We start from the raw sequence: 22,274 nt of genomic DNA, 5'->3' as shown, positions 1-22,274 counted from the left end.
CACGCCGTACCTGTCTCCGCAAGCAAGAGGTAGGGGCGGCCAATGCCAGCGACTAGCCAGCCATACATGTTTAGTGAATTACGTTGGGGCTCGGCCGCAAGAGCAGTGCTGAGAGCAAGGTAAAGAGAACCTAGCTAAACTGAAAATGTCGCAGTTGGCCAACGAACCAAGGAACCTCCTGTGAGGTGGAAACAAGTGGTTTATCAAATGGAGTAGGCAATTCTGATTCATCATAGTCGAGGGCAGCCATTAAGTCTCCAGGTCCAGTGAGATGGGATATAATTGGTCTCCTCCAGGGATACCATATGAACCTTAACTGTATCCATGTATCTCTGTTGAGTTCCTTATCCATAAGTCATGCGGTGACAGGATGCGCGTTCTCGAGACCTCCCCTATTTGCCTTCGGGGGATTATGAAAATGGTAGATGGGAGCAAAAAACCCGTTGCCCAGCAAGGCTCAAGCAACCTACCGTATTGCTTAGCTTCCCATCCGGCTACTCTCGGCTATAGCCTCTTAACATTGGCTGCCTTTGGCACTACTGGAGGAGTTTGCTCGTGGGGAAGCACGGGGTATCCACCCTGAAAAGGGGAAAGGGAGAACGTGGGTGCGATTAGCGATGTTATGGGGGGGTTGAAATAAATTGGAGGTGGTTCGTTTACTTCCTAAACAAAAATTCCACGCGTTGTGTAAGCTATCCCAAACGATCTGATGTTAGCCTGGGAACCGTTCTAAGCGCAGGGAAGGGAAAAAGGAAAGATGTTGGAAAAGCACGGGATTGTCACGGAGACCTCAGATAGGCACGGAGTGAAGGAAATGTAAGCCTTTAACAGAAAACTGGTTAACACCTTTTAATTTGTTTTAAACACCGCTCGTCTGCCGCGTTGCACCTCAATATGAAGGCTTTTGCCCCTGAAGGAAGGCTTGAGGAGCTTTTTTGGTTTTGGCCTCTTGGTTCCCGAATTGCCTCGGTAATTTCATCAACTCTGGGGTTTGCGTTGCTCCTAGTTCTTCCTCACCCAGTTACCTTGGCGAAGATTCCTTGCCTCTGCCGGGAACGGGGACTGGAGTGGTAAAGAAGGACAGTGTTGTCGGTTCGCGGGTCCTGGGAATGGTCCTCACGCTGCTTTGCGTACCAAACCACCATGTCATGATTTGATAAAGGTACCCATTGTGCTCATATCAGAATTCAGAAAGAGAACCTACACATCCGCTTCATATAGTGCATTGCCGCAGGAATGTGTTATACTGGAGAGTGGACCCTAGGTTTTGTCATAATTTATGTAGGTCTCCTCTGCATGCCCTAGGGTAGTTTTATTCCAAATAGCCCCTTGACCCTCAAATGGAGAATCCCTGGATCGTGTGTTGGGAGCTCCGGGGGAGGCCGGAACCTGCATGACCGGTAAACGAGGATCACAGGCGCAATAGTCACGACCAAGGCCGAGTCCTGGAAGCTTGAATCCACGGCGGTCCAGAGAATACCTTGGAGGGAGGTTCTTGCATTCCGTTATTTGTCGAGGAAATGGGCCCCGAGAACCTCCATGCTCGCTTGGCCCATCTATGCGGCTGTGATTACGCCAACGTTCCTTGAATTTATCTCGTCAGCTGTTGTACCCTATCAATTAAAGGAAACTCTTCAGCACCGACCACCACCGTGATTTATCTTTCATATCACTATGGACTTCTTGTTGTTTTCAGTTTGCTTTTTCAGCGGGATTAGTGCTAGAGTAAACTCCATAGCGCTCTTAAGGCAGAAGCATTGCTTGCTTACGGACACGCCGCAGAGGTTGGAGAGCCCTGCCCCGAATAGAAACTATTGCAGTCTCTCCCTGCGTAATAGGAAAATTAGAGCAAGTCACTCTTTGAAAATCCTCGATCGTCAACCAGTGTAGTTTTGCGATTTAGGATCGGTAGGCATGGCACTCTGACCATAATTTATTCTTTTTATGGGCGGCACATCACTCATCGTTGACGACATATTCACTGGAACACGAGGGCAGCAGGGAGGAGGGGATGACATAAGAGAGATAGATTCAATGATAAAAGGAAGATGCCGCTATATACTAGGGACGGCGCATGCCATACATTTATGATGAATATATGCAAATTTAAACCAGCTATACTACGTACTCTTATAATCTGCTCTCACAATATTCAGCATACCTGAGTGGTTGTTAACTTTATCTAATATGCATTTATGCTATAGTGCCTTCACGTGGGATAGCTAAGTTGTTCTCCCGAGTGAGACTGCCAACATGTTGATGAGAGTATTCTTTCATTGGCTCATTCGGCCTATAATGCGTCCCTAATGAAGGAGAAGAGACATACCAGACTCTATTGTGTTGGCCCGTTGCGCACTCTGATGACAAAATTGTCATACCAGACTTCTTTTTCTCTAGGGAGTAAGTTTTCGAACGCTTATTACGTATAGCCAAACCTTTGTTCGAACAGCACTTGTAGCAAAAGCAAACAGCTCCTCAGCTTGCCAAAGTTCCATATTTTGTGGACAACAAACAGTCCTGCAGGAGGAATTTTCCCTTTGGTGGGGGGCATCCCTGAGGTCAATTTCGGCGGTTGGAAATGGGCAAATTAGTAAGGGGGTGTGTTCTTGCGCAGCTCACAGCTATCCCCTTACGTGTCGAGTGCCGGTGATGATCGGGATGATAAGAGAAGAGACCACCTGGAACGAACAGATGTCATCCTGGATGCGATGATACTTTCCGCCTGGGTGGACTGAATTATGTTGTCTAGCGGATCTTTTTCCCCGGAAGGTTGGATGGGAATCACATAAGTGAGCTCTGGGTCATGTCCTTCGAACCTCCAATAAGGAGGTTGGACAAAAATGGGACGAAAGGGAGTATTACTGGCAGGGCTGATCTTGTGGCTTCCCCCTGAGCGCCAGGTGGTTTCTGAGGTGGCGCCGACTTAATATCCTTGGTTTGTTAACTCTGCAAATATTTCAAGTAGAACTAAACAAGCTCTTCAGAGAATATGTCAGGGAAAAAAGATCTTAGTGGACGTATTTGTTTTAGCTGGTTGAAGAGCCGATAGCTTATTTCCTGTGGTTCCACGCATGGTACCCCATTGACTTCCCATGAAATATTCACCAAAACCCATTTTGCTCAGTGGCCAGAAGAAGTACGAATGATCTTGGTTGGGCGAGCACTGCAACACTTAGTAAGGCAAAAGCATATTCCTGATACAATGCATCTTGTTTTTTTACACAATAGGTAGTTTCCCACATCAGAATCAAGAGTACGGGGAGTTGGCAAAATATTGTCGATTTCCCATACAACTATTCTTACTATTTACAAGAGAGGATGCGAATCAGGAAGGGGCGAGGGAAGAAGTTGTGTCAGCAATGGGAGGGAGAGTTTAGAACTCTCTGAGATTGTCTAGTGTGCAGGGGCTGGTGATGAGTTCACTTTAGATTTGTATTGCTTGCATGCTTTCCGCTTTCCAGGTAAGAAGCATTTTTGTGATTCCGCAATTTACAAAATATGATTTTAAGCTTTTCCTGGATCATCAGTTTCCCACATCAGCTCTAGGTGTCCTGTCAGTCTCCTTGTGTTTTTTCAATCGTTCCCCAACCTTCATCAATAGTGACAGTGTCCCATTTACATGGTATTCCGTTGCTGGTATAAAATTTTCTAATGGATCCTCCTCGGTGCCGTGGGCACCAGTACTTGTTCAGTAATGCAGTATTGGAGTCTGTGCTACTGAAGTGAATATGGGATACTGGGGAGCCCATTTTGTTAGAGTCCGTATTGCCTCAATTGCTAGAATAAACGAAAGGAACACCACTCTGAGTGTAGAATCTCGGGTTGTCCACGCTTCTAGATAGCCTTTGGTTATGTAGCAAAAAACCTAGTGCAAGAGGATGGAGTGGTACAATTTAATCAATACTTTGAGAAGGGGGAAAATTATCAAAGGCTGTGCACAAAGATATATATAGGATCCATGTTCCCTCCGTTAACTTGGATTTCACAAGTCCGAATGGCGGGAAGGGCCGCTAGTGCGGGTAGCTACACCCTTAACGGCTTCCGGCCTGCCACACTCTCAGGGAAAGTATGGTATGCCTTAGACGCTGTGGTAGAGGTGTACTCGGAGAATCACTCTGTATGTGTAACAATATTGGGTAACAGTTGACCGCAGTTAAGGCAAGGACAATTTCTACATTTGTCATTTGGTCGTCCTACTTTCTCTGCTTTTGCGAGTGAGACGCTAATCGGATACCGCAGCTATGTATGGGTGGATCGTGACCTTGACATAGGGACTTACATGGAATCTGTCTTCAGATGCCGGTTTGTCTCCAAATACAAGTGAGACTGGGATCCTTGAGATATAAGATTGGGTTTTAAATAATCACCCGCTTTGTAAAAATACCCCCCCTTTTGTACCTTGTTCTGTTCCGTAGGGGATCCCCTCGAGCCGTTTGCCCAGGATGACACACTAACATGGACGAAGATTCAGTGTAGCCCATTGCCTTTGTCCGAGCTTTGGCGATCTGTCATAGGAGGGTCTCCATAGCAGCTGGTTTGCCCTCTGAATTGCAGTTAACCCCATCGCACCTGCACCGGGTGGCCGGGGTTGGTTGAAGCATATCTCTTGAAAAAAGTAGCCCGCAAATGGGTGTCTCAGAACTTCAGTCCCCATAATGCATGAGAAGACGCTAAACATTAAGGTCCCTTCTGGCTGAGGCAAACATTCTCTCGTGTGTGTGAGAGGTATACGCAGCAAGACTAAGCATCTAACCAGGTACTCATAGGCCTCTGTTAGAAGCGGAGAACTCACTCAGGACCGGACAAGCACGCCTATTGCATTCGGAAGATGTACAGTGAGCATGCCGACCCCGGCCATACTTGCTGACAATACATGTAGAAAATCCGGGAAGGATCGGCAGAAGAGAAAGTCTGGCCTACTCCCATCACTCTGGCCTGCTTTTTCATTGGCGTCTAGTTTCGTCGACTAGCAACAATTAGAGGCACAGGTATGGCTGCCAGTATGGCCGGTTTGATGGTGGGCTTAAACGAGGTCCTGCAGTCCGCATGAGCCATTGGTGGGGAAGCTGCAATGAGAGTGCCGATATACCTGGATGCAGTTGTCACCCTGCGAAAGCTGCAGCTGCTCGGAATCTGGGATATCCAGGCCGGATGTTGTCGTCCAGGGTATATTTTGCAGGATGGGGGACGCGCATGCCAGCATGTCCGGTGGCCACTTCTCAGATGGAAGCCGCATGGTCTTAGCTCGCTCGGCCAATATTTTGCCCACAACTGATTGTTGTTGTTGTTTTTTTTAATTTTAATGACGGATTAATTAATTAAACGGATGTTGCGTTTAGGGCTGACTTCCATATAAAAGGAATGCTGCAAGTTCTTTAAGCAAAAGCTTCCTTCTAAACCTCATACTAATTATCTAAATTTTTTTACACTCCCATATTTAAGCGGCCTAAATACAATTGGCCTTTTAGAACAAACCAATGCTTGCACTTTTGGAAAAAATTAGTATTATATCAGGGGAACTAAAGCAAGTGTGCAACTTAGGCACAGAAATCACCAGCTGCTGACAACAGCTGTTTCATTTCTTCCAGGCAGTCCTTTAAGGTCAAGAGTCAATGGGGAAATTTCAGCTTCAATTACTAGTAGGTACCGGGCAATCGGCTTTCTTTACAGGCCCAATATGCTGTCATTAATAGTGATGTTAGGAAAGATGAATACATCTGAAGAATACAAGAAAATACATGGTTAAATTAAAATTGCCGGTGAACAGCCCGATTACATGGGCCTGCTCAGATTTAAAGATGATAGACGGTGGGTATTGACATATTTAACTTTTGTGTTGTGCTAGCAGTTTCAGCGAGCAGAACAACTCCTCTGACAATGTGCAGAGAGTCGGGCTGGGGATAGTGAGAAAATTTGCTGGTGTTTCCTCAGTAAATATGCCGACACGGAGCAACGACAGCGCTTAGGGAAAGACTATGTACATCTGTAGGAATCCTAACTCACACTAAGAGATATAACTCAAGTCTACCAGCTTTAACTTTAGAGAGCTTAAGGAAGCTGACAATCTTAACGTGATTATTATCTGCACCATGAAATACTGAGTCACATGAGATCAAGTTTTGTGAGAACAAGGAAAGAAAGCTACATGTGGACAGGTGGAGGACAGATTTAGCCTGCGCTTCACTTTTCAGCAACAACTGACACAGGCGGTAAGAAGGGAACTTGCAGGAACGGTCAACTGGTCGGAGGGGTATAACATCAGCCCACACCTATAAAGTACTTTGAGAATGCCCGCCAGCGCCTACTAAGGTGAGAGGTGCAGGAAAAGGTGTGGTGTCTACCAGGGAGCAACCTGCCGACCCATGCATCCGGAATTTTGCAGGAGGTAAGAGGTGTTATGCAAATAAACTAACTTCTGGATATATGGATGGGCAGTGATAAATGATAAACCCCCACCCCTTCCGTTGCCACCAGTATAGCACAACGCCAGGACCGTACATCTAGGATGCTGGAAGGACATATGAAAGGAATCCCACTCGAGAAAACTATAAAACAATGGACCACCAGACTTCCCTCTGCCTGCCTGTTCCTTCATTAACCCTTTCGCATAATGATCCTCTCCAGTCCCCAAACCCCGAATGGACAAAAGTGGAAATTTGGCAGAATGAGACGGAGCCCCAAGAAATCTGACCACTTGAGGAGTGATTATAAGTAATGGATGGAGATGGGTGCCCAGTAAACTTTTGAACAAGGGTTTCTGGAACTATGAAGGACGCAGGCACCTTCTCGTGAAGTTCAGGAATGGCGACCCCTTTAATGCCCACCTCCGGAGGGTCCCCCCGGTTCAAGTGGAAGGCGTCAGTCCTCCAATAGCCATACAACTCGAGAAGCACGCATTTATATACATGGCAACGAAGGAATTACCTGTCCTTAAATACCAAACTTGTTCACCTGCCCAGAGATAGCACACTTGCGACATGACATTGGTTAGACTGCCAGCCTACAGGAGGAAACCACAACGGAAAAGGCACCACTCTATAGCCCTTAGAATCATGCCTTTTCGCAGTTGTGGTTTCTCATGGGCGCTACTTCCGTCTAGCACAAGCTCTGGTTGAGTCGTACATAACCCCATCCAGGAGGGCCCCTCGACATCAGTTCTTGCGGTGTGCACTACGCTCCTACCAGATATCAGTCAAATTTTGCCGGCCACTACAGCTCCAACGCTTTGAGCCTCTGCGTCAAGGCTGCATACGCCGTGCATATTACATGCACTGGGCGGACTGACAGAATTCATGTTTCCCAGGTTTTACTGTGGAACATCATCCAACCACGTTTACGGCCGAAGTAACCTGTTTCACAATTCGTCGAAGACAGGACTAAATATACATCCTACCGCAGAAGGACTTTATGTGCTCCACAGGGTCTACAAAGTCAGTTAGTGTGTACACGCTAGTTGCCCCTTTCACGATACCTAGATGCATGTATATAGTGATAATGAATGAACATAAGACAGTATCCAGCTTTCAAATTCACAAAAATTCAAGTTGAAAGCCAGCAACGGAGTAAAGCGCATATACATGTAAACATGATTACATTAAAAATAAACTATAACACGGAACTTTCTAAGAGCCTTAAATTAGAATAGCAACCAACTGTGACAGTTGCCCACACCCTCAGAGTCACTGTACCTCACAAAGGATAGCTCCCCAAATCCTCTCTCCAGCATGTAAACCAGACAAAAGGTGATTTCCATTCAAAGACAGCCAGCTGGCAGTTCGTCCAATAGGTGAAGGATACCTGGTGCGGATACCTCTGGACCTCCAGATATGTGCAAAACATATGCTTAACTTGTAAACAGGGTACCCCCTTTGTTTGTTTGTTTTTCTTGTATCAAATCTCCTCTGGAGACTTGCAATCACTTGATTAGAATTTTCCTCTTTGATTACCATCACTGTGAATAATTATCTGTCTACATACAGCCATTCAGGCAGATAAATTTTTCCTTCTCGAAAGACTGTATCAACTTTCTGAGACCAGACCAATCACACTTAAAGCATCATTTCAGTATACAACCATAACATCTTATATTATCCATCCAGTCAGTGCAATGATTGATGACATGTGGCACAGGATCCAGTAAGTTATGACACTTTGATTATATCAAATCAGAACTGGAATCTGTGGCCTAAGTCAGTGGGCCCCCAAAGGACCGGGGGTCACACCCTCAACTCCCTTGAAGTCACAGAGGTTAGTAACTCTCAGCACTTTGCTGTTTCAGGCCCAAATTTGAACAGCACAGGAAATATAGAAACTCATAAGAAAACCTAATCTATTTGATTTTTTACCCAAAGAATTTCAAATAAGGCTGGATCTGGAATGGGAAATTCTAGAGTGTAATCCAACCCAAATGGAACTCCAACTTCTGGGGCTTATTTGTCACTAGTCCTCCTTTCATTTTCACACTCCCATAAAAATGTTCCTTGTCTGGATTTACATGAGGGTAAAGCTCTTTCTGACCAGAAAGGCTTCTCCATGAGATACAGTCACCAAACTTGTCTGTCTCTTTTCCTTTTTGGTTCTCATAGCATTTTCTTTTGAGTGGCAAAAAGAAAAAAAACCTTTAGATGTCCCCAGTGGTGCATTGAGCACCAAGCATGTGGTTTTCTGGTTAAGTTTGTGTTGTTCCCAGTGGTAAACAGGAGTATTTTATAACTAGAGCTGGTTGAACAATGGTAATCTCATTTCACAAAACAAGTGGATTTTTTGTTTTCTTGATTTTTTCAACACACAAATGAACGCCCCCGCCCCCCAAATCAACTTCCTTTTAAAAAACTAAACATTTTCCATTTGGCTTGTGGTTTGTTTTGTTGTGTTAAAAAAAAAAAAAAAAAATTTGAAATGTCCCATGAAAATAAAAAAGGCCATTTTCATTGAACAAAAGTTGACAAATGAAATGGTTTGACAGCTCTGCTTATAATGAATTCTGATGTCATTAAATTTCCCCTCGCTGGATACATTTGGAGGGGGAGGAAAGGGCTGGTGACAATACAGTGAAAGCCATCTTGGACTTGAAGCAGCATGTGCTCCCACTATGCATGGTCCAGGGAATTCTCTGTGTTTCCTTTAAAGCAGGAGGCAAAACAATAATGTCAGCTAGGTTAGCAAGAAGAGTCATCCCGGGAATCTCCTTTGCAATCAGTCCTTTGAAAACCCCTGCTCTCCCAAGCTGTAATATACCTGGGCTGTCAAGGCTAAATGGGACCTTGTTGGACCAACAGAAAGTATCATGTTATGTACCCTGCTGGCAATTTTATTCAGGGTCAGTCAACCCACCAGGAGTGAGATGCTGAGCACTCCCAATTTCTGTTGACTTTAATGGGAGCTGAGGGTGCTTAGCACCTTACAAAACTGTTCAGCACATCAGAAGACTGGGTTTAATGGGAATACAAACTTTTCCTGCATAATAAGAGATTCTGGACTTGATCCTAACTTGATGTAAATCAGTGTAACTTCACTGAAGTCAATGGAATTATACCGATTTACATCAGCTGAGAATCTGGCCCTGTTTCTGAATGTCCAGTTCTAACCTACCCTTCTTTAATGACACCACAAGGTAGTACTGGGGACTCTGTACAGCAACAACCACTAGGGAAGAGACAGCTCATTATTTAAATCTTTTTTTGAATATCAAACCCACTTGAACATTGTGGGGTTTGGCATTCATCAGAAATATATTGGGTTTGTGCTCCACGTAGAGTCTGTTATACTCCACAGAGACTACAATGGCACAGCCACATCATTGGAGCTCTGCTGGCATAACCCCATAGTGTAGACACAGCCTACACTGACTGAGGAGGTCAATAGATTCGTATCACTGTAAAATTGGTGAAAGACATTATTAGGCCCACAATACCTAGATTCTACATAGGGCACCTACTTGGCCAACCTAGATTTTATGGCTCATGTTTCCTTACAGAAAGAAAAACTCTGGGTTTTTTCATTGAATCACCCTTGAAAGTAAACATAGGGTTTAATTTTCAGAAACATTCAGTTTGCAAAATCAGACTATATATGTAACCCCCAAATATTTCACTAACCTCAAGTTTCATGCGTAATTCACCTTCCCAAACATTAACCTAGCAATGCTGTAAAATTTCCACTCAGCTGAAACCTTCCTGGCCTGATTCTGCCTGGAATGAATTGGCCTCAGTCGTTCAACTCTGGATTTACCCCAGTGGTTCACAGTTATCCAGATGAAGGAAAAATGAGGTCCTAGAAGCCCAAGTTCAATTCCCCACTGTTCCCACATACTGCAACAGGAATAGCATAAGACGTGTCGATATGAAGCTGCATTTTCTGGCTTCCCTGCTATTCTCCAGGGACCGCATTCCTCCTAACTAGCACTTTACATTCAATGTACTGCAGCAGAGATGGGATCTTTACTACCCACATCTCACCCACTGTTGTATGGATATTTTGGTGCAGGGCCTGTAGTAACTGCAAGGCAGCACATCCGTGTCCTTCTCCTGCATAAGGGGATGAGGCTACTACCTGCCAATGAGAGAGAAAGAACAGGCTAAGTTTTGTCAGCACAATCCCAGTTTGTTCTGAAGGAGAGAATAGTTCAGACTCTCTCATTGGAGACCATACATAGAGTTGTTGATTCTACCGCAGTGCCTTCCTGAAGAAGAAAGCATTCTAGCTAGTGCGAGGATCAGAACAGTGTGTCTCAGGAAGGGCAGAGACAGAGAGATCCAATCATACACATTCCTCAGCCTGTTCTACAACATCTGGCTAGAAAACCCATTTTTATATGTTAACTGTCCCACTTCATATTCTGCAGAAAACCTATTCTCATGGTCCACTCACCAGGAGTCGTGCCAGCAGCCCCTGGGGTGTAGGGAGTTTCACTAGGGAAAGAAAGAGAATATCATTAATTTGCCAGGCTTTCAGAGAGTCCTGCTGATGTTATTCACCTAGCCATTCCCAACGTGCCCACCAATGTTGAATGCAGCTGATCAAATTTGCATTTCATAGTGCTTTCAGTCTGAGCTTCTCAAAATGCTTTAAGACATGAATGAATTCCGCCTCACAGCACCTCTATCAGGTTGGCATTAATTACTCCTTCATGTCCAAGTGGGGAAGCTGAGAGAGAAAGATCAAGTGGTTTCCCCAAGGTCACACAGAATTTTGGGGCAAGCTGGGAACAGAACCCACATTTCCTAGCTCCCTCCCATGGCCATGTTTAATCACAAGACCATCCCTCATTCTTTTAGCCTTCTCATTGCAGATGAGAGAACTGGAGCAGACTGAACCTGTTCATTTCATAGTGTGCCTGGAGAGAATAAATGAAAGAGTTTCTGTTATAAACCTGGTCCACCGTAGTCGAGGCAAGCAGCTTCTTCTCCTTCCTGCTGCTTTTCTCTCCAGTTCCCTAAGCATCTGCAGAGAGGCTTCAAAGTACCAGTGTACTGGCTGGCACCACATATTCTAGAAGCCTTGGCCATAACACCTGCAGAGAAGAGCGAGACTGTTCAGTACACAGCTTTTTCCATTCCCCCACCTCCAGTATCCTGCTGTCTGAATCCCTCCCTCTCATGTAGCTTCTCCTTTTATTCATCACTGACCCTTCCCTTACCTATCACTCATCTCTCTCTCTCCCCATCATCTCCACTCTGTCTGGTGCCCCCTCCTCTTCTTTTAAATACACTGCCTTCTTTGGTAGCAATTTGGCTCTCACCCAGAGATGAATCCTCCTTCCGCTTACAGCATTATGGAGCTATTTAGATAGCACCATCAACTCACCCAGAACTTTACAGACCTAGATAAGGCACACTCCCAGCCCTAAGATCTGTTCAAATCCAGGATCCAAATCTAAAATCAGAGTATCTAGGAGGATCTAAGGGGAGTTGCACTCAGACAGTGGAAAGAATGAAGAAGAAGTCTCTGCAACATGATTTCTTCCAGTTAAATTGCTTTCTATCTTTTCTCTAATGTGAACCACTTACTCCATGATGAAGGGGTCACACCATCCTGACATGAATTTGACATACTGTTCCTCCATTATGCTGAGTCTGCAAAAAGTTCCTTGTGGGAAGTACAAGAATGTAAGGAAGAACATCCCTATTTCAAGAAGCAGTAGCAACAGGTCACTTACTTGGTCATTCCCTGACTGAGGTGTCCAGACATTGCAGGATGTCAATGCACAGGGTTGGATAGTGTTTTCTTCCTGAATAGCCTGGGTGAAGTGTTGTACCCTGCTGTGAGATAGCTCTATAGAACTTATTAGCTAGTAGCAAGACACTGGCTAGAGATCAGTGTCCTTCTCTTACAAAGCCATCTTGAACATTGACCTATGCTGCTTTTATATTGCACTGGAAGTGCACAGCCATCTGAAGGGAAGGGAATAATAGAAACTCCTAACTGGTGGGTCAGATCCCAGGCTTAGGAAAACCCTAAAGTGAAGGGAATGATTCACTGAACACAAAAGAGTTTCCCCAACAGGGTTAAATTTCTTTAATTTGAAAAACTTTCATCTTTTTATCTCTGAGGAAAACATTCAGACTCCGCCCAGTGGAAATCAATATGCAGAAGCAGGGGATCCACTCTGTTTGTTCTGATGCCCCAACCAGCTTGGTCATTTCGTGTGTAGTGAGTGTGATTCTATCAACGGCCTAATTCTCCTCTTTCTTACACCGGACTAAATAATTGATTGACTCTACTTGATTTCATGTTTTAAAAAGGAGAGGCAAAGCCAAGCAGCCTAAGATCTTCAACCACTTGACTCTAAAGTTGAACTGTTTATGTTAATACAGATCATGGATCCACATGGGGCACAAAGTGTCTGGAGCCCTCTGCTTGTCCATGGATAGAAATACAGATGAAGATATTTTTAACTAGTACATGTAGATGAGAGCATGTAGTGAGGGAAATATGCAGCAAACTTTCCAGTCCCCTGACAGTCTGTGATGCAACCTGCATAACCTCGGTGTTTTGCGATAGTTTACGTTTGCTTCAACAGCCACAGAATTGGGCATCATTATGTTCTCTGGAGAGTCTATTTCAAACAAAGAGATGTGCTCCTTGTACTAGAATATTTCACTGAAAATGGTGTTTTCAGAATTTTCAATGACTCAGAGGTTGAGTAACCTGATGACTCTGTTAGATGTAAATACCAGTGTGAGTCTGATCTCTGTTACATAGTATGAATCCAGAGTAACGCCACTAAAGTCAGTGGAGTACCTTGACTTTACACCAATATACTGATCAGATTCTGGCTCTAATCATTCAGTCCAGTTGTCCTTGAATCAAAACTCCCACTGAAGGCAAGGGGACAGTCAGCATGCAAGAATGGTAGGACCAGTCCTAAGTGCTAAGAACTCTCCTTACCAGTTTGCTGGTGGACACATGAACTCCCTGAAAACATGTGCTACCATCTCCCAGCTGCACAATTCTCCACACTTTCGAGCTGAGCAGCCTCCGGATGAAATGAAGAACTGCGTTCTCACCTGCAAGGGAGAGATGACACACATGAGTTATTGTTATCCCTTCTGCCTGAAATAGGAGATAGGATAGAAAGTCCTTATGCTTTTGATTTGATCTCCTTGGCTTATAAACATGGATCCATTTAACACAGGCAGGAGAATGACATGCCTTCTCTAGTCTGCAGTCTCTCCTCTGGATCTGAATGAAAGCTCCACCCAGATGTCCATTCATCCCATATCATTGAAAAAAAAATGAAATATTTCACTGCTCCACACACACTCTTACCGTAGCATTCTGATCACCAGAGATGGGATTTCACTGCCTTCACAATCAGAAATTTTTCATCTTGTCTCGGGCACTGAAAGATAAGGAGAGGTGTACAGTACTTCTTTGTTCCACACACTCACTTCCACATGGAATTAATCCTGGATTTCAAAAGACCCCATTTAAGAATAGTACCAAGCTTCCTCATACACAGATCAGTGGGGGAAAATAGGACCAGACTCTGGTCTCAGTTACACTGCATAAATCTAAAAATTCCATTTCTATAAATAGTGCCATCATATGCCATGATGGAATAATATAAAAGAATTAGAGAGAGACTGAGGTCAATCTGTGTTCACACAATATACAGGCTCAGAATCTAGTCTATAGTGTCTAATACTGACGATTAGAGTCAGGGGTATATTTATTTTTTATTATGTTAGTGCTTAGCCCAAGTCAACTTCTGTATCTAAGTGAAAAATATCTTGGGCTACATTCAGCCTTAGTTGTACCTGTTGATTTCTGTGTGGCCATAGGGGGGTAACTTAGGGCAGCATTTGGTCCCTTAATGGATATCCAGACCACTGGTGACTGTGTGTTATAGAGATTCTGTGCCCCATTTGCAGAAGCGACGAGTCTGTTACAGCCCTGCCGTGCTTACAAAGCCTTGGTTCTTTAGCTCAATCTATAGTAGCTCATGCTTTTAGCTCTGGATCAGGGCAGGCTTTAGGCCGATTCTCCTGATTCTCCCGAATTGAGCCCCGCGCCTGAGAGGGCCCCGCACATAACAGGACCCCACTCCCAGTGATCTTTTAAATTTTTAGTCACCCAGCAGCTCTCTGGGTCTTCAGCGGCACTTCAGCGGCAGGTCCTTCACTCGCTTTGGGTGTTGGGCGGCATTTTGGCGGCGGGTCCTTCACCTGCTCCAGGTCTTCGGCAGCACGTGAAGGACCCATTGCTGAAGTTCCACCGAAGACTAGGAGTGAGTGAAGGACCCATTGTCGAAGTGCAGCTGAAGTCCCAGGGCACCACCCGATGAGTACAAGCCCCACAAATCAGGCCCCACACTTCCTAAAGCCGGCCCTGCTCTGGACATCCCCAACTCAACCCTCAGCATGTTGGCCAAGAGGGCAGCTGGCACAGTTGCTCCTGTGTTAGTTACGGTCAGCACCAACAATAGCTCTGAGCAGATTCAGAGATGCCACACGAACAGACTCATTCTCAATCTCCAGCTGCGAGTGCAGAAAAGCTATCAGATCATTGGGAGAAGAACGGGCTGCAAGGCAAGAAATCACGTCCTCACTGACGACAGAACTCTTATTCTTACCGTATCTTACAAAGGAAGTTACAAGGAAACCACTGTGTAACTCAGAGTTTGTTCTCCTTACCTAGCAGAACTGTACAATAGACCAGCTCTGTGTGATGTTCCAGGCTGAGCGGCTTAGCCTAAGAACAGATCTGTGGGAATAAGGGAAATGGTCAAAGAAAAACTAATCAGAAGCAATTGAAAAGAAAATGTTTAATTAATTTCTAAGCTTCCACTTCCTACTTGACCAGCTAGAGGTGTGAACCCCGGGTGGATGGTACTGAATGCACAGCAAGAATCAAACACAATGACCAATACATTAGATGAGAGAAGCTAAAATGTTTTGAGCAGCAACTCTAATCTAATCAAGACACAGCCACAGTTTTTACTGTACAACTCTGACTCCCCGTGATAATCGGCTTATGGTGAAATTGCTTTACAAACTGAGCTGGATATTAGCCAAAAAGAAAATGAGACCACTACCTGCTTACTCTTGAGCCTGCAGAAATCAGGAAGGCATGAGGGTCAGCTTGCATATCACGATATTGATATAGCTCAGATCCAAGCAAACAAGCAAAACACCCCTCACCTGGTTGTGCAGAGCACTGCAGATGGCTTGAAACTTCCCTTTAGGGAGAGGGATCTTATATCACCAGACCTCCAGAGCTGGCTCAGACTCTGCACAGAGGGTAAAACAGATGGTGGCACACCAGGAGCAAATGTAGTGACTGAAGCAGATTCAGGGGATTCGTGGATTCCAAGGCCGGAACGGATTATTGCCATCATTATCTGACCTCCGGTTAACACAGGAGCAGACCTTGCCCAGAATAATTCCCAGAGCAGAGCTTTTAGAAAACATCCCAATCTCGATTTAAAAACTGTCAAGTGAGGGAGAATCTGCCTCGGCCTTGTAAAGTGTCTAATGGTTAATTATCTCACCATTAAAAAGACACAACCTTATTCCAGTCTGAATGTGTCTCGCTTCAGTTTCTAGCCTGATCAAGTTACACCTTTCTCTGCTAGACTGAAGAGCCCTTATAAAACAGAGTCCCTCATGTAAGATATTATAGACTGTCATGAAGTCCCCTGTCACAGGACAGGTCCCACCCGTCAGGGTGGACCAGGTTGTGGAGAAATGAAGTAGATCTCGGAGCCCAGCTGCCTAGTCTCCCTCGCCACGCAGCATCCTGGCTCCTAGGGCAGCAAGCCTAATGGTCGGGATCAGCGCAGCAGCCTTCGTGAAGGTTCACAGCAACAGCCTGAGTCAGGAGGCCTCCTTCTAGGTATGGCAGTGCGGCCTAGTGGCCAAGTCAATAACGCACCTTGCAGCAGAGCAATGCGGCCTAGTGGCCAGGTCATTAGAACCACCTTTGTGGCAGGGAAGTGTTGCCTAGTGCCAGCCTTCTCCACTGGCTCCTACCTATTTCCAGCAGTCCCAGCCCGGTCCTGTCTTGCCAAGCAGGGTATCTGCCACCAATCAGGGGGATCCTTCCAAAACATGCCAAGTCAAACCCGGTCCTCAACTGGATCAGTGCTTAGTCCTCTAGGCTACTTCCCACTCAGGGATTCTGTGGTCTCTCCTCCATCTCTGGCATTGGTGGTGCTGGGGTCGTTGGTGCAGCACAGTCGGTGGCCTCTGAATCCTGGAGCACTGGCAGTCTCTCTGCAGGAGCCTGCAATGCACCTCTGCTCCCTGGCAGCCATCCCAGACTCAGCGAGCAGCTTCTTTTATATCCTGGTTCCAGCTGAAGCATGCCCAGCAGAGATGAGGGGCCATGGCCTCCTCGGCCCACAAAGTAGGATTAACCCCTGTGAACCAATGTGGAGTAGGTAAACCCCATCACACACCTTTTACTTTCTGTTTGTTAAACTAAATATTGAGTTCCTTGTCTACCACTGTAAGGCAGTTTTCTAATCCTTGTATCACTGTGGCTCTTCTCTCAATATCCTCTCCAATTTATCACACCCTTTTGGAGTTGTGGGCACTAGAACTGGACACAATATTCCAACAGTAGTCACACAAGTGCCAAATTTAGAGGTAAAAAACCACTGTACTCCTCCTTGAGATTCCTTTTTATGCTTTTCAGCTTTTTTGGCCACAGCATGAGTTTCGTGTTCAGCTGATTATTCATCATGACCCCAAATCTTTTCCAGAGTCACTGCTTCCAGGACAGGCATCCCCATGCATGTATGTAATGGCCTACATTCTTTTGTGCCTAGATGCCACATTTAAATTTCAGCCATATTTAAATGCACCTTTGTTTGCCGGCCAGTACCAAGTGATCTAGACTCTCTGATCTCCTTCCATTTTTACCATTCCCAATTTTTATCTCATCTGCCAACTTTATCAGGGATGATTTTATGTCCTCTGCCAGGTATTGATAAAAAGGTGAAAATCAATTTCTTCTGCATCTAAACACTTTTCTCCTTTGTGCTTCAAGCTTCCAGAATGTCTCTGATGCATCTACATATTTTACATATATGAAGGCAGTTGTGTATGCCCTGATGCTATCAAACAAGTCCATGATGCATGTGGGTTGCCCCCAAATCATGCGTATTTCAACCAAAAGTGAGCAACAATACTCTGTACCAATAAAATTCAACCAACAGATACGGCGAGTAAAATATCACTACCAAAAGTATAGCTTCGTGACTTCATTACAACTGTAGTAGGCAGCCCACCTGAAGACAAGAATACTGGCCCTTACTTCTTGCTCATGTGGTCTAGGGTAGTGAAATAGAGAGAGAAGGGAGTGAGACAATATCTTTAATTGATTATCTCACCACTTGGCATCTAATACTTGGGACGCAACGTGGCTACAACAGCAACTGCATAGAATGGGAGATGAAATAGACAGGGCAATGCTTTTAGATCCATCTAGTTACACAGTCAAAGCAATGACTCTCACAACTCCTTTAGTATTAATTTCCACCATTGACAGTTGTCTTGGTCCTGACGCAGAGACAACGTAATGGCAGCCCCTGCTCTGAGGAGCTTATGAACTAAAAGAGAGTAGCAGAGTTGACAGGATGTACTGGAAATCACAAGGGGAGAGGATGTTTGGGAGGGGCAGGTGTTTTATTTTCTATCTCGCTATCAATCCCTCCATGGGGTATTGTTCTCCATGGGGTATCGTTCCTCCATGGGTCGTTGTTCTCCGCAGTGTATTGTTCTCCATGGGGTATTGTTCTCCATGGGTTATTGTTCCTCCATGCAGTATTGTTCTCCATGGCATATCATTACTTTGCCACTCCCCTGATGCCAGCTTGTTTTGAGTTGGTCACCAGGCTACCCCCAAACATTTGCCTGGGCTTCTTTTTCAGGAAAAGCTCCGCTCCTCTGAGCTGACAGAGACGATTCGGGAGCAACAGGAGATCCAGGAGGTATTGGATTTTATTGCTGTACAGACCGTAATGCTCTGGAGCAGCCCAGTTCGATGCACGGTACCCGGGGCCGTGCACATGGGGGGTGGGACCTCTGATTGCAGGGGGCCTATGATGATTACTCCAGTTGGGACCATCCAGGGGGCTGCCGTAGTGTGGGGCAGGAGACACAGTCACACTCTGTGTTCTTACTTCCTGACCTTGTATTTTAAGGTCCTTCAGAGCAAAATAAACCAACTGAAAGAAGAGCTGGAGGATTCGGAGCAGCAGAATGCGCTGTAAGTCAAAGGGTGGGGGCCAGACCCCCAGGTAGGGTCCCCATTGGCCGTAGCTCTCTCAGAGTCAATGGGGCCAGACCCCCAAGTGGGGTCAATGGGATGTGGCTCCATTGGAGTCAATGGGGCAGATCCAAGCCTGGGTCAATGGGATGTTATTCCATTGGAGTCAATATCTCAAATGCCCCTTGATCCTTTTTGCATGAACCCAAGTGTTTTGCATTCTTAATTCTAGCTTTGGGCTCTGACACTTTCAGAACACTGGACTTGGCTGAAATGTGGCCAAATGATGGAATATGTATCCTGTTTTCACCTGACCCCATTGACCCGGGACAGATGTTCAGTAAGGGCCCCCGTGTGCTTGATGAGGGATCCTGGCTATCGCAAATGTCTACGGCAATGAATGAACTAGTGACCCGTTGAGAGAGGTTTTTAGCTTATTAGGAATGACTCATTGTCCGATGCGTTTTCTAGAAGAAGGACTTAATCCTAGAGACCTTCGGCTGGTTGAGCAGGGGAGCTGAGATACCCAAAAATGAAAGCTACCCGTAGATTTGTTATGGTGAAGGAATCATCTTTGGCCCAAGCATGAAATATAAAGAGAGTTTTTTCTGGTAGTGACTCCAGTCTTCGGGATAGGCTCCAGCTCAAAGTGGGGATGCCCCAGCTGGGTCGCTCAGGGGTGGTCCAATAAAAAGATCTGGTCTTGTCTCAAGAGACATAGTTAAGCCAAGCTTAGCCTCTCCCAGTGGTGGGTTTAGATAGAGACAGGACAACCCATCCCGCCATTGGAGTAAGTGTCTAACCGGGAGCCCAGCAGTGTAGCCGTCAGGTGGATTGGGGACCACGTCACCGACCTGTCCGTGTTCGTCTTTGCCCATGATCTTTGAGGAATACATTTCCAACTGAGCCCGATCCATTCACCTCTTCTGAAGACCAGATCCAAGTGGGAACCGGATGCCACGGACCTCCAACGTCTCCCTCTTGCTTTTCACAGCCAGAAGCTAGAACAGGGCGAGGATCTCTCCGGGTCGTTGCTGTGCGAGATAGTGGAAGCCAAGCTGGTAAGGAACGGGGCCCCCAAAACGCCGGTGAGCCGGGCTTGGCAGTGAGAGCCGGGCTGTGATGCTGGCAGAGATTCTGCCCCACAATGAAGCACCACATTCCCAGGGGAAGAGAGGCCAGGTTCAGCCCAGGGAGGAATTGGGAGCCTAGTGGTTCATGAATCTGGGTCTGGCTGCCAATTCCGAGCTGTGCCCAGCGACATCATGGATCATCCTGGGCCAGGCTGGGAACTTGGGTCTCAACTGTGTAAATGGAGAGAGAAAAACCTTCCATTGTTGGTCTTGTCTGTTTAGACTGTGAGCTTTTAGGGGCAGGGACTGTCTCTCATTCTGGGTCTGGGCAGTGCCCGGCATGATGGGGGGCCCTGATCTCAGTGGGGGTCTGGGCAGCACCTGGCGCAATGGGGCGTCGATCTTGGTCAATTTCTCTGCAGTGCCCAGCATGCAATGGGGGGCCCGGATCTCCACGGAGGTCAAGGCCCTACTGCAATACAAATGCTAATAAATCTTCCCACTGGGGGCTATTCTGCAGGAGACTCGACTGGTGGCGAAGAGACGCGGCATCACCTACTGGCTGTGGTGAGCGCAGTGTTCGCATCTCGGGGGGTCAGGACACCTGGGTTCTTGCCATCAGTTAATGCACGATACAGTGGCCGGACTGCATCACTCTTTCTTTCTTTCTTTCTTTAGTCAATTCAGGGCAGGTCCCAGCCATGGCTGTTTTTATTTCTTGGTTTATTACTGGTGCAATCATTTCCCTAACTGTTGATTAATTATTTAATGTATTTACTCCCTGCTGGAATTATGCCAGGGCTTTTTCCCCATTGGCAGCCATTAATTAGCAAGTCCACAGGGATATGGCTAAAAGGAATCAGCCCATCTAGCTCGGTATCCCGTCTCCAACAGAGGTGCAAGACACCCCCTAGTGGGCGGTGCTGGAATAACCCACCCATCGGGGCCCATGCTGCCTCACTCCCATTGGTTTGAGGTCAGGTCCTGCCCTGCGTCAGGAGGGTTTTGATACCTTCCACGGCTCTGGAACTGGATCCCCAGCTCCGGCTCTGCGGTGTCACGCTGCTGACTCCAGAGATTGACACCCGCTGGGGTTCTGATCCAAGGTTTCCATCCCATTGGGTGTGTCGGTCTGAAAGCAACGCTGCAGCTTGACCACACGTCATGGGGCTGGGTACAGAACTAGCTGCGGGTAGCGGTGGGATCTCCAGCCAGGGATACATGGTGAGATCCGAATGGCCGCTTGTGACCTTAAAACCCAGGAACATCACATCAATATCCAATTCCTGTTTGGAGCCCCATTGAGATCCAGTGATGGGGAGTTCCGCAGTCACTCTGATCACTCTTTCCCCACAGGACACTGGCCTCCCTTTGCATCTGGCTGCAGCTCCTCACTGGCTCCCTTGTGGCCACGGCCGTCCTCTACATATACTTCTTCGACGGGGAGTTCATCTACCGCACGCTGCCCCTGGTGCTTTCGGAGCACAGCTATGACCAGCTGGCCTCTGGCCTGGGCGGCCACCTCACCCTGCACAGCCAGGGGCTCCTGCCCTTCTGAGATCCCTGGCCATGGCCATGGCTGGCTGTGGTGCCGTGGGCTATTAGTAGTGGGGGGTGCGTGTGCGTCTGGAGGAAAACCCAGTAGAGGCCCCTGGGTGATTAAACTATTTAACTGCCATGTGTTCTCTACTGTGCCTCCCACAGCTCAGTGAGGTCACTGCATCCTACCTCTTCTCCTGTGGGACTGATCCTACCCCACAGGCTTCGGTGAACAACCTAGTGCTTCCCAGGCACAGGCTGTTGTGAATCCCAGCCCTGTCTCTCAGGGGGCAGCTCTCCTGCTCCAGGCTATGGGGAGGCAGGGGAAACTGAGGCACATGAGCAGGTGTCTCAGAGTCTCTCCTCCATCTGGGCTACCTCAACTCCCCAGTACCTGGTAAGTGCCCTGGGCCCAGCAGGGGCAAGAGACCCAGTTGTAGGGGAAGGCTGCAGCTGTTACTTACCAGGCATGTCCTGACTCCATCCCCTGGTGGCATCAGGTGGTAGGAAGGATGGTTGGGTGGGTGGAAGGAGGGGTGGATGGAAGGATGGATGGATAGGTGGCTGAGGATGGATGGGTGGACGGATGGATAGAGGGGAGGGATAGGTGGATGGATGGATGGATGTGTGGGTGGAAGGATGGATGGATGTGTGGAAGGCTGGCTGGCTGGCTGGCTGGATGGACGGGTGAGTGGGTGGATGGGTAGGTGGGTGGATGTAGGATGAAAGGAAGGTTGGATGGATGTGTGAGTGGAAGGATGGATTTGTGGATGGAAGGATGACTGGGTGGATGGATGGAGGGGTGGATGGATGGATAGGTAGATGGATGGATGGAGGATGAAAGTAAGGTTGGATGGATGTGTGAGTGGAAGGATGGATGGATGGATGGATGTGTGGGTGGAAGGATGAGTGGGTGGATGGATGGAGGATGGGTGGATGGATGGA

General features: G+C 46.7%; 1 protein-coding gene and 3 long non-coding RNA genes across 5 annotated transcripts in view; 2 read left to right on the top strand and 2 right to left on the bottom strand.

Moving 5' to 3' along the window:
* The window catches only part of LOC116823303 (uncharacterized), a 703,657-nt gene that overhangs the window by 91,898 nt on the left and 589,485 nt on the right, over positions 1–22,274 (top strand). The gene's annotated exons all lie outside the window — the stretch shown is intronic.
* LOC142047443 (uncharacterized) overlaps positions 1–22,274 on the top strand; it is a 203,076-nt gene that overhangs the window by 51,954 nt on the left and 128,848 nt on the right. The gene's annotated exons all lie outside the window — the stretch shown is intronic.
* Positions 9,052–11,656, bottom strand: LOC142047437 (uncharacterized). Its single transcript, XR_012656700.1, has 4 exons — positions 11,372–11,656; positions 10,870–10,910; positions 10,410–10,551; positions 9,052–9,121 (listed from the first exon to the last, which is right to left on the bottom strand). It is a non-coding gene; the product is annotated as an uncharacterized LOC142047437 (long non-coding RNA).
* On the bottom strand, positions 11,899–15,724 carry LOC116831599 (uncharacterized). 2 transcript variants are annotated; one of them, XR_004375242.2, is made up of 6 exons: positions 15,645–15,724; positions 15,138–15,207; positions 14,912–15,025; positions 13,765–13,843; positions 13,390–13,503; positions 11,899–12,238 (listed from the first exon to the last, which is right to left on the bottom strand). It is a non-coding gene; the product is annotated as an uncharacterized LOC116831599 (long non-coding RNA). The 2 variants fall into 2 exon arrangements; XR_012656703.1 differs by having other exon boundaries at positions 11,899–12,257; positions 13,408–13,503.

This window comes from Chelonoidis abingdonii, chromosome 11 (genome assembly GCF_003597395.2).
Source record: "Chelonoidis abingdonii isolate Lonesome George chromosome 11, CheloAbing_2.0, whole genome shotgun sequence".
In the NCBI taxonomy this organism is placed as follows: Eukaryota; Metazoa; Chordata; order Testudines; family Testudinidae; genus Chelonoidis; species Chelonoidis abingdonii.
Note: the sequence above shows the minus strand (reverse complement) of the source record. Positions and strands in the feature narration are given on the sequence as shown.